Genomic DNA, 12781 nt, shown 5'->3' on the forward strand with positions numbered 1-12781 from the left:
GCATTATTTTTTTCAGTGAAATACTTCGTTTTTAGGTATCTATACTTTACTCAATTGCTTGTTTTTCTTCCTACTTATTACATTTTCACACATGTATCTGTACTTTCTATTCCTTACTTTTTTTTAAACAAACGTTACTTGTGGCTTCGAGTAACGTTGGCTTCGGTTTAATGTTCATAGATATTTATTTCCCGTCATGTGCGCCATCCAATGCAGATCATTGGCGCCATCCTCACCTAGTGAAAATTAGTGTAATTGGATGAGTCATATAACGCAAACACTCATTGGTTAGTTAAAGGAAATCATCAGAAGCAAGCAGGTGTTCTTCAAACTGCAAACGTGAATTGTCTATGCCATGCTACCATGTGGGATTTAGAAAAAGATGTTGAAATGTCTGAAAGGTCGGACACAGGCGACAGCGTATCGGGAGATGGAGACGGAGACCAACAAGACCTCCCTCATCCTTGGCCCTATCTCAAATAATTTTTTCGAGCTTTTTTTAGCTTCCAACTCATATAGTGGCATCTGGCTGTTTTTTTTTTTTATTTACTTTATACTTTTATACTTTAAGTAGTTTTTGGAGCACATACTTTTTCACTTTTACTTGAGTAAAGAGGTCAAGTTGATACTTCAACTTTTACCAGAGTGTTTTTAAACTGCAGTATCTATACTTCTACTTAAGTACCAAATGTGTGTATTTTTGACACCACTGCATATTAGCAGGGTAGGACATAAAACAATTGTGTTAGAGTAACTGAATATGATTAAGTAAATTCCAAAAACAGTTGCATGATATTTTTCAGTGTAGAAAATATCCATAAATAAAGAGCAGGTGTCTTAGTGGGTTTTTAGACCAACATAAAATAGCCATGGACGGTTCTAGACGGCCAACCGGGCGCAGTGTTCCTGTAGAACTGGTCCTGGCTCCTGTTATGGCCCCTCTACTGAATAAACAAAACTAAATCTGTTTTTATGAGGATATGTGTGGGCACACATACTGTAACTGATTAGTCATTGTTTTTTTTTTTTTTTTTCTTTTTTTTTTACTTACAGGTTTACTTTAACAAACATCAAGGTGTTGGTTTCTTTTTTGTTTTTTTTTGTGATGTTGTTTCTTTTCCCCTCTACGCCCCCATGAAAAAACAGTTAATCTGATAATCGGTCTAGAGCCGCCATTGAATGTCCCATTTAAATGGGAATTTTTTTTTTTGTGTATGTTTTAAAAGTGTGCTGCTTATTTGTGTTAGCCGCCCCTTTATTCAAACACCCCTAACTGAATTCTTGAGTAAAGTATGATCTTCAGAAGTTGATCAATAAGTAAATAAGGTCCACCTCTGTATACATTGAAAGAAGACCCCAAAACACAGCAGACTGCAGACACTAGGGTTAAACATTTTGGTTTACAAGCATACCTTGGATGGAAAATGAAAACTGCACCATTCAGAACACACCATCCCCATGGAGAAACATGGTAGTGGTCCCGTCATGATGGGGGCAGTGATATGAATGCCAATTGGATTCGATGGAAATGTGCATGGAGTTGCAATAAATTCAGTTCTATTCAGCTCAATTATATTTATATAACACCGACACATGTCATCTCAAGGCACTTTACAGAGACAATTCAGGCAGATCATACAGTCAAATTGATTCATAGTTTTATATTTAAGAAATACCAGTTGATTGCATCGACTCATTGACTCAAAGGCAATCCCTCACACTAGGCATGCTTGTAGCGACAGTGGAGAGGAAAAACTCCCTTTTCACAGGAAGAAACCTCCAGCAGAACCAGGCTCAGTGTGATTGGCCATCTACTGAGGCCAAAAATGAAACATGGCAAACTCAGAAAAAATTCTTTACATAGCTTCTTAGCTTTCCCCATCATCTCCAGTCATTGCCCTTGTTTTCTCCATGTGGATTATATGTACTGAATAATGTGCTTTACTAGCTTTTTTGTCTCACAGAGCAATGCACATGGAGGCCAAACCTTCCAACTAGCTTTGCTGCATCCCATATAAGGCTTTAGTCAATTTTTAACTGGACTATTTTTTAAATATATTCAAGTACTTTGGAGGAGCTCCTACTCAGCTCCACTGTGTACATGCATTGCACATATGTTTGCTCCATCTTCGAACTTCGACAGCTATCAAATACTTTGTAACACCAGTTGCAAACCACCCATTGGCAGCTGGCAGCTACTTCAATGTCAGCTGGTCCCAGCAAGGTACAGAAAGATGATAGCTCCCAAGAACTTTGACACTTCCAGTGTGTACATTTAGCCACACGACACTAAACTACACAGTGTCCTGCAGCCACTTCTGCCTAATATTTGTCTTAGTTTGCCTGTTGCATTCCTGCAGACCTCCATGTTCCCCTCATGTTGGCATGAAATTTTAAAAACTATCTTAAACCACGGCCAATTTCTCACTCTAGTAATGTCTCAGGCTCTCGTGGCCGAAGGTGTAGAAACTCCCAACAAGAAAATGATTCATTACGCAGCCCTGTGTCTGACCCTCTGGCGGGTCGCATGTGTCTCCTGAAACCAACCCCCCACCCCCAGGATCCTCCGGACAAGGGGTGCTTTAGTTCTACTTGTGGAGCCATGCTAACTGTGTAATTTCTACCATTTGTTGTTTCATGCTGGTCTCCACACAGAGTCATGAATTTTCTCTTGGTTACTCTCCTTCTTGCTCCTATTAGGAGTTATTATCAGTGCTGGTATACATGCCATACCATCTGCAAGGTATTACAGTCAGTTGCAGGAATAGAGAAATGATTTAACACCCTTCCCACAAGGTCCAGATGGAGCTAAAATCCTTCTCCTCATCCCAGATGATGGGTTTTACATATTTAGGAATATTTATTTAGAAGAAAAACGCTTTCTGTACTTTATCACCTATATTCAGTTTAAAATGTTTGATCATTGCATGCACAGGGCTTAATTGACGCTGTAGTTTTTTCCTAGCTGCAGCAGCAGAGCTGAAGTTATCCAGGTGCAATGCTAAGGAATAGTCAATGGTTCAGGTTTTTTATGGTATGTCTGGGGTTTGTGAAGTACGTCTAGGAGGACAATCCTCCTAGAGTACCACAAAATAAAACAATTAACAAAACAACTAAAACAAAATAATGCAAAAAAAGAAATGGTTGATGTTAAGTGTATAGTTGATTTGAAATGTTGAAGACATCTGACAAGACACAAATGTCCATTTCTGTTACTCTTTCTTCAGATTAGAAGAGAACAGAGAACAGGTGATTCTTGAAAGGCAGATCTCTGTCTATTCTTTGATCTTTTGATTCTGTTTTATGTCTTTTATTTTACATTTATCTACATAGATGCATTTTATCAAGACATTTTCAAGAATTTTTTCAGTGAATAGACAGCTAATGTTTGTTTGATGCACATCAGGGGACTCTATTCATTAATATAAAGAAAAGTTTATTTTACTGGAATTTACTGGAGGTACCAGAGTATAGGGGAACAAGTGAGAGACAAACTTCTCAGATCCGTTTTTTTCTTAAAGAAAAAAAACAACATCTGCAGTATTTTTCAGTTAATTTTTTTGGTTCTGTAAATTAGGCTTAGCAAATGCAAAAAAAATTGGATGCTTTTTAAAACTACTCTTGTGTTTGCTATACAAAACTAATTTATCTTTAAGCAGAATTTAAAAACCTTATCTGTTTTCTACTATGCTGCAAATAAAATACAATATATATTTATATATTTAATAATGATTTCAGGTCTGTTGACATGATGCTCTATTTCTTCTGTTTTGTAAATTACTTCATACTTTTTATAAAACGTTTCCATTTTCACAACTTCTCCTTGGCTCCACTTCTGGCAGCAATGAAAAAAGTTATTTATTATTAAAAAAAAATGAAAGGGAAACATATTATTTTAATGACCTGAAATGTGCCTGTTAAACTGCAACAAGGGGTATTATACAAATTAAGGATTTAATAAAACGATTAAATAATACCTTACTCTAAATCTTGTAGCATATTTTTATATGAACTGTTTGTGTGATCAGCTTCTTGTGTCGCTGCTTTAGTGAAAAGAAAACATGCATTTAGTCCAAACTGTAAATCACAGTCCAGTGCCTGCAGTGCCGTCACCACATCGGGCTCCTAATCACCGTGGTTCAGTAAAAGATGGTGAGGCAGCTTTTAGCTCTGCCCAGGGGAACCTATAAAACGCTCGTGAAGCTTGGAGCCAGCTCCTGCCTGCTAACAGTTTTAAATGCAGGCACTTTGCCACACAGATCCGGGCTGACGGGAATGTCTCCAGGCTGTTTTTATATAATCACCTCAAATCATGTCTGCATTTTGAAAGTAGCGTTTTTCTCTTTGCATTGATGAGTAAAGTTATGCTCCAATCATGCAATTGTATTCTGCTCAGTGTGTGACTCTTATCATTTCTAACCTTGTCCACCTTTTACCTCCATAATTTACTGTAGCTTTTATAGTTTGTTCCATCTTTATTAGAAGTTCAGGTTTAAGGAAAATTTATGGATCCACTATACATGTCATAGACAATATAAACGGACATGAGATTTATTGTTTAGGATTATATTTTCCTGAGAAACCTAAAAAAAAAAAAGCAGGGAAAATAGAAACAAAAAATATGGTGATCATACAGAGGAATCTATGTGAGAACCTAAAAGGTCTTAGGACAGCACATAATTATAACACAGTAGATATGAAAACAAACCTGGATGTTAAAAAAATATTTTTATGGATTTTTTTTATAGCTTAACAATATATAAAATATGAATCATGTTTCAGTGTGATTGCTAATGTGTTTTGTTTTTTAAAAATTATGGGTTTTTACTTTTTTATTTTAACCCAAACAAGACAATATTTCCTGCTTAGCAGCAACTTAATAAGTCTCCATTGTTTCTGCACACAGATGTAGGAAGTAACAGAAAAATTATATTTTTTAGTTACCGGTAACTATTATTTAAAATGCGACTTTGTACTTTAAGTCTGTACGTTTTTTCATTTAAACCATATGAGAATGGATTAATAGAAATGCTTTTTCATTTTCCAAAAAAGGCTGCATTTCTTTTGACTAACTAAAAAAATTGAGAGTAAATAATCCAAACTGTATTTTCATTTTCTCCTTCAAGATTGCTCCAATTCTAACTTGGTTGAATTATAATAACATATTATTTTACATTTAATCTTCTGAAGATGTTCCTGTAAAAAGTGACCAAAATTAATTCCAAAATGACAAATGTGCATTTTTTTAGATCTGCAATCGTTGTCTCAAAAAGTGGTTGAATGGTGGCTGTCGAATGTTCATGTTGCTTCAATCAGTAAATGCTGTACACGCATGTCAAAGGTAAAGGCACTCGCCCCGTGTTCATGTAGAAAAGCAACCTACTTAGAAAGGTTGTTGGTCCAAAAACGGCCAACAGACTATTATCTAAGGATGACTCTGAGTTAACCAAACCGTCTGTGGGATGAAGGTGGGATCGCTGGAGAAAAGATATACCTACTGAATGGAAAACATGCTCCCTACAGACAGAGCCAAGGCTGGGATTCAGACTCGGGACCTTTTTACTGCAAGGCAACATTTCCAATAACTGCACCCCTTTATTGCTATAAGAAAAAATATATTTTCTAAACATTTTAATAATGAACATTTTAATAATGAACTTTAAAATGCATGGTAGATCATTCCTGTGTGGATCTGATTATAGATTTTAGTTCATTATTAAGTTGAAAGTATCAATAAGACACATTTTTTTAATATTTTTTCAGCAAAGTTAATCAGATTTTTCTTTAAAATCTTTAAATTTGAATACATGAGGCCATGCAAAGCAGAAACAGGATCAAGGCATTTCCCACCCTCCAACGTAGTTAACGGTGGGTATGAGGCCTTTTTTTTTTTACATACTCAATTATTTAGATTTCTTTGTGTCTGTTAGTATTTTCAGAATGGTTTATTTATTTAGACCTAAGATGGATCTAAATAAACATAGTTAAATGTTTTTAGGAGACACATGTTGATAATAGGGATGTTATGGTTTCATTAGTATATGAAAACAGATGATTGGTCCAAACGAAGGTTCCTTTTGGAAAGGAATAAATATCATGTTGAGCATTTTCATGTTTCCCTTTAATATTGTCAGCTGTGTTTATTCAACTGTTGTTGACGTGCGTGTCATCTTCCCTAACATTTTGAGTTGATCACGAATGCCCGTCTGACGGCTGCATGTGTGGGCTGCTTCGAAATGAGACCAGGCCATTTTTTAAGTTGCATTTCTTCCCACAGAATCCTTTAACCCTGCAGCCTGGAAAAAATATGGCTGAGGGAAATTCAGTGTCATGGAAAGGGAATTCGGATAAAGACGGGAAACAAACGAGGGAGCATTCAGGGTTAATGAGATGTACTACTGGGAAGCTGGATATGAGGGAGTAAAATACGGCCACTAGAGAGAGGTTGTAATGAGCGTGTCGAAAGCAGAAGTTGTCAGCGTTTGTGTGAGAGTCAACACATATTACTGCCATCTATTGTGATACATCATTAAAAGGTGAAATGTTTATTCTTCCCATCCAGCCTTCTCTGGTTACCCTATTGTAAGTCAATGTGCTCCTCATAAAGCTGTCCTCTTTAAAAGGAAGTTTGAATAGAAGCTTTTCACCATCCTCTGTGAGCTGGACGAAGCATGGCTCAGGGAGAAGTTAATCTCCTGGACGTAATGTCGTATAAAAGTTACAGCCTCAGGTTGTTCAAACTATCCTTTCTCACCATCAGTCTTGGTTGGTGCTTCTTTGGAGGAAACCTCTAAAAAGAAATTGTGTTTTTTTATTTTTTTTATTTGATAATTATATATTTGTTGATGTTTGGTTAATTTCCTTTGGCTTAATTAGAAAATGTTGGCCCCTTTAGAGTTCATTGTGCCAGCACACAAAAAGATGTAAAAAAAAAAAAAAAAAGACTTGAATAAATCTTATTTTATATATTCAATGACTACAACAGCTGTTTGTTTTGCACAAAGCAGGAGAGAGCAGCAAATTTACACTGAAACACAATACCTATACCAACGTTTAGTATTAGACTAAAGGAAAATATTACTTTATTGTATTTATCACTGAACTGAATCATATATTATCTGCAGTAGCCTTGATTTGCGGTCATGGAATCAGCAGAAAGCACTGTAAAGCGATTACTGGCAGTGCCTTGTAAACGTTTCCATGCCCTTAAACTTCTTTATATTTTTTCTGTTTACGGTTTTGAAACCTAAGCAAGTTTGTCTCTGGATTTTATGTGAAGGATCAATACAGAGAGAAAAGTTGAAAGGGTAGAATGGTGACACTGTTTAGGAACAAGTCCTACGTTTTTCTTCTAATAAATCCCTTAATAAAAAGGGTTTCTTTAAAAGTCGCATAATTGTGTAATAGAATCTTGTTGAGATTTACTGTTAACTAAAAAGCCATGTTTTTAATGGCAAACACATTGAGATGGGTGCTATACACAGACAATACAGAGCGTAAACTATCTAACTAACACTGTTGCAAAAAAACTTAACATCCTCCTAACTGCACTGTCCCTACCATGAAACAAGGTGGTGGCAGCATCATGATGTGGGGGTTGTTCTTTCCCTCAGGGAGAGGGACACTAATGGAAATCTGTATGAAGCTCAGACAAGCTGAGGCATTTAGTGAGAAAAGACAACAGGCGGAGGCAGCTCCTGACGAGCCGTATATCTTATGGTAATAAATACTGAAGTTATTTTTAGATATCTTCAGAAAAAAATACTTTAAAGACTTATAATGAGGGAAATAAAGTTACTATATCAGATGTATTTTCAGTTGCAAAAGTAATGTATTTACTACTGAACATCATACCTAAATAAGCTTGTAAACATTTGGACAATGATTTTATCTCATATGTAAGCAGACAGTATAAATAGTTGTACCATTTGTCTCTAAAATGCCTGCTTTGCACTAAAACTGTATTGAACAGAGATTATTGTAGCTACATCACAAACAAATTCATTGGTATTATTTTATTTGCTCGTGATGCTCGTGATGAAATTGTCACTGTGACAAAAAAAAAAAAAAAAATGTAAAGCAGTTATCTTCATACAGCCAAATGTGGTGGTTCCAGTTTGATCACTGTTGACTTCAGCTGCTCCTGAGGACGCCTACAGGCCTTTATTAATCTTTTACATTTTTCAAAATCTAACCCGTATTCTACCCTCTAAACCATCAGAGTAAAGCTTGTTAAAACTGGATGTATACAATCTTGCTTCAATGTTTTGAATGAGTGTTTCTTTACACTTCAGTTAATCATAACTTTGAATTACCTATAAAATGCCAATAGGACGTGGAAGCTTTGTGACAGATAAACAGTTAAAAGGTTCAGGCAGTATGAATGCATGCGGAACTACTGTGCTGCAGCTCTAATATAGTAAACACAGGGTGATAAAGTGATCTGACATTGCATGCCAGGCTACAGGGGGCATGGCTTGGGTTAGGAGACCCAGGTGACCTGCACTCCCTCGGTTACTTTTAGACTGGGTCACAGAGAAATGACCTTTTCCCATGATCATTAGCAGCATAGATTAATTAGGTTTACACATATTATTTATTTTCCTGTTTTTTCCATTTCTCTCTTATTGGTTGCTCAGTAAAAGCTAATAATATCTCAATTTGTTGTCTTTCTTCTTCAGTTATGTGCAGCAGAAGCTAGTCAGCATAACTCAAAGATGCCAGGGAGCTATTTACTAATCGTCACCTCTTCATTTTCTGCTAAATTCTTAATTGTAATCGTATTCTTTTTTTTGCTCTCTGGTATTCCAGGCATTGAGTAAGAGGAACATGCCTGTGGTTGAGTTCATGAGACAGCAGTACAGTAAAGTATGCTTGCTATGACTGAACTGTCGTGTCAGACAGAAATCTTATTTAGATAAGAGCTTCTATGAAGCATAGATTACTTTAGGCCAGAGTTTATAAAACATTGAATTGCTGCCAATACATGGATCTGATTGGGGATTTGAGTCAGAGGCTTGGAGGATGCAATGATCTCGAGCAGGCATCTCCAAAATCGGGCATCAAGGGCCGCTGTCCTGCAGGTTTTAGAGGTTTCTTTGCTCCAGCCCAGCTGATTTGAATTGAAAGCTGATTAACAGACTTTTGCTCAACTGTAATCATCAAAATCAGCTGCGCTAAAGCAGGGAAACCTCTAAAACCTGCAGGACAGTGGGCCTCGAGGACCGACTTCGGGGATGCCTGATCTGGAGTATCACTGCACCTATTTCACACTTTATCGCTATAATACCACAAGCTTAAATATTCTTTTTTATTTGCACCAATACAATATATTGTATTGTGGTGAATTAGATGGATATCTGGTATATAGACATTTTTTTTTTGCCATTACAGCAGGAAGGTCTTTTGCATTTCTATATTTATACCTTACCTACTTGTACCCCCCGAAAATGAAAAAAAATGTCTTTGTAAAGTAGCTTAAGCTAAGACAGATTGTTTTAGGTTACAGATCTAATATAAACAATATTTTTTAGTTAGGTTTGGGCTTTGACTTAGCCATCCTAATGCATATATATGCTTTGATCACAACGATTCCACTGAGGAACTAGGTTTGTGTGTTTCTGGTCAGATTGTCCAACTCTGACGTTTTTTACAGACTTAGAACAATGTTCTTCCATTGTCTCTGGTCTTCTCTGAATAGGTCTCGTTCTTTTACAGTGTGTTGCTTAAATGGGTTATTGTAAAATTCAAAAAGGACTTATTTTAATTTACACACAAATGGACTTCATTTTTGTTCTTCCAGATTTAATTTTAGGGGATTGGAGTAAAATAGAGAAGTAATACCATTTTTATTGTTTATTTATTTGTTTATTATGTTTATTTATTTTGTGCTGGTTTGTAACACAAATCCCAATTAAATATAATGTTTTGGGTGTAAAGAGTTAAATAGAAAAGATTTGGAGGGGTATTAGTATTCCTTCACGTACCTTTTATTTTATTTAGATTAATTGCACTCATTTCTCTTTGGTTCTGAGTGCTTTTATGAGTATAGCAGGTTTTTTGTCTAAATCTTCCTTTAAAGTGTTTGCCTTTAACTTGACACTCATTTAGTAGTTTGCCTCTAAAATGACCTGCCTGGTCAAACAGAAGAAGATAAATACAAACAAAGTCAGATAAGTGTGTCTCTAGCAGCGCTGATAGCAACCTTTTGGAAAGATTGATGGCGAGATCTTGACATTAAAAAGAGGTCAAGTAGCTGATAACATAAAAAAAGATACAAGCAATGGATCTTGTTTTTTTTTCTGTAGTCTCTTCATATTATTAGGTTGTAATCTTTTTTTTTTTTTTTTTTCCATATTTTTGTATATCCTTGTTGTGCCTTGTGATTTGACCAGCATTTAGGTTTTAACAAATTGCCTGGTTGTGGGCTTGTAAATGTCTGCTCAGGGGTTGTTTGGAGGTTCCCAAACATAAACATTTGAGTTTCTGTGCTCAGAATACACAATGACACGCAAAAAAGGAGCAACAAAATCTTGCTTAAAATATAAAACAATCATGCATTTAAAAAAAAAACTAAAAATGGAAACAATTAGTTACCAAAAATGATTCATACCCCTGATAAATTAGAGTATTATTATTATTAATACTATTAATAGTCATTTTTTCCTAATATACACATTTTCTAATAAGTGCTGCTAGAGTCCCAAATTCATCCTGATGTGTAATCTGAAGGGAGCGATGTTGAGACCTAATTTTACTTTATGTACAAAAATGTTTTCAGCTTCTGTGATCCCTTGGTTTTAAAAGTTTTTTGCTCTCTAGACAAATGTTTGACTTTGAGCCTTTTTTCCACCCGTGCTCTGTCACTATTAGTTGTTACAAACATGTGGCGTCTCCTCCGATCAGATACTCAAAATAGAGACAAAAACACTTACAGAAATGTGTCTTTTTATATGCATGGCGCATCATGGGACTGGATTTGGTTATAAGAGTAAAAGCGTCATCATCAGTCATCATTTCAGTGCTGTGCTGTGTTCTCTAATCTTGCCTTTCTTTCTCCATCCAGTAACTCTCACAGATGTTGCCCGATAGAACTCAAAGCTCGCCATACACGCACACAGTCTCATGTGTATATATATATATGTAGACACACATAACCTTCATGATTAAAAGCCTGTATGTGATGCAATCTTATCTGTTCTGCTCGGTATTTCTTCATTTCTTTCCTTCTTTCCCCCTGTCTTTGACCATCTCACTACTATAAATCTGGTGTTTAATTGTTTTTTTTTCCTTTACTTTTTCTAGCCTCTGGCATTAAAGCAGATGATTTAGTGTGGGTGTGTTGGTCTCACTCAGAGATAGCACTAGAGTTATATGTCCCAAGATGAAGGCACAGTCTCATGGTGTGAGGTACAATTTTTTAAACAATCTTAGGGATGTAGAAGGAATGGCGGTAAAAATTGCTAAGCTAATGTCTGTAAGTAAATGTTAAGCTTGTAAATCACAGGTGTAAATACACCAAATATGCCTCTAAACCCACATGAAGATGTCTTAGCTTGGTATGCTACAGATAGGTACGGATTAGGAAGGAAATTCTGGACCTCCACAAGTCTTTTTCATCCTTTAATTTTATATTTCCAGATGCCTGAAGGAGTAATGTTAATATTTGCAAGAACAAAGCTTATGGGATTGTCCAGCCATCACTGCATTCAGGGAGAAGAGAGGTTCTCTGTTCCAGAGATCAACCTGTTTTTATGAGAAATATGCATATCGACCCCAAAACAAAAAGAAAAATACCTCATTAAGATGGCGGCTGAAGCTGACAATACTTAGCCTCGTGAGACCATCCTGATCTCGCGAGCTTTCAAGGTTTCACTCGCAGATCAGTCTGGAGACTCTCCGTTAAAGAAAATTTGGAGCTGTTCAACAAACGAACGTCCAATCAGCATTGGCTTTGAGGCGGGTTGAGGTGTGAAGCAACGAGAAGCGCGACAGTTCAGTCTAAAGAACATGGCGGCTTCAGCCGATGAAACTAGTGTTAGTGTGGCTATCGAGCAAGTTTTATCGGAATTACAGAGTATTTCTTCACTGAAAGAAGAGCCAAGAACTGGAGGCTTTTCTCAGAGGAAAAGATGTTTTTGCTCTTCTCCCGACTGGTTTCGGCAAGAGTAGCCTGGCTTGTGGTTGTGTTTTCGTCGTCGCTCTGTTAGTACGTCCTATGCTTCGTTGATCTGATTGGTTTATTTGGCCCGTCTATCACCAACATAGGCCAATCAGCTAATCAGTATTTTCGCCCCTTCCCAAAGTTACTTCAACGGAAGGTTTCCAGATGGATATGCAAATCCATCTGGCGGAGTCAGGTTAGATAAGACTGCCTCTGTTAAAAAAAAGGCCTGCCCTCACATGAGCTGAAAAGTCCCCATGAAAAGGCAGTTTTTCCAAAAGCAACATGAAAACTCCAGATCACATCTCCGGGACATATATCGAAGCTACAGGAGATATATCCTGGATTCTTATGAAACAGAAATGTATTCTTTGACTGTAATAATCCTCTGTTCATTTAGAAAAAAAAAGGAAGCCACATCTAGTGGGCCTGTTTTACTGATGGAGGGACTGGTGCACCTCAGAAAAAAATATGTGGAAATATTGAGGCCACATCTCGCATATCAACTAGTAAGTAAAACAATCTGCACAAACAGGTCTTCCAAATGGACCCTTAGCATATCTTAATGTTATTTACAAAGACGGCACAGTAAGAGTGTTTTTTTACAAACCACTGGTC

General features: G+C 36.6%; 1 protein-coding gene across 2 annotated transcripts in view; it reads left to right on the plus strand.

Moving 5' to 3' along the window:
- The window catches only part of LOC119773190 (mitochondrial import inner membrane translocase subunit TIM16-like), a 146436-nt gene that overhangs the window by 106874 nt on the left and 26781 nt on the right, over nt 1-12781 (plus strand). The gene's annotated exons all lie outside the window — the stretch shown is intronic.

This window comes from Cyprinodon tularosa, unplaced genomic scaffold, assembly GCF_016077235.1.
Source record: "Cyprinodon tularosa strain WSP-4 unplaced genomic scaffold, ASM1607723v1 ctg75, whole genome shotgun sequence".
In the NCBI taxonomy this organism is placed as follows: Eukaryota; Metazoa; Chordata; class Actinopteri; order Cyprinodontiformes; family Cyprinodontidae; genus Cyprinodon; species Cyprinodon tularosa.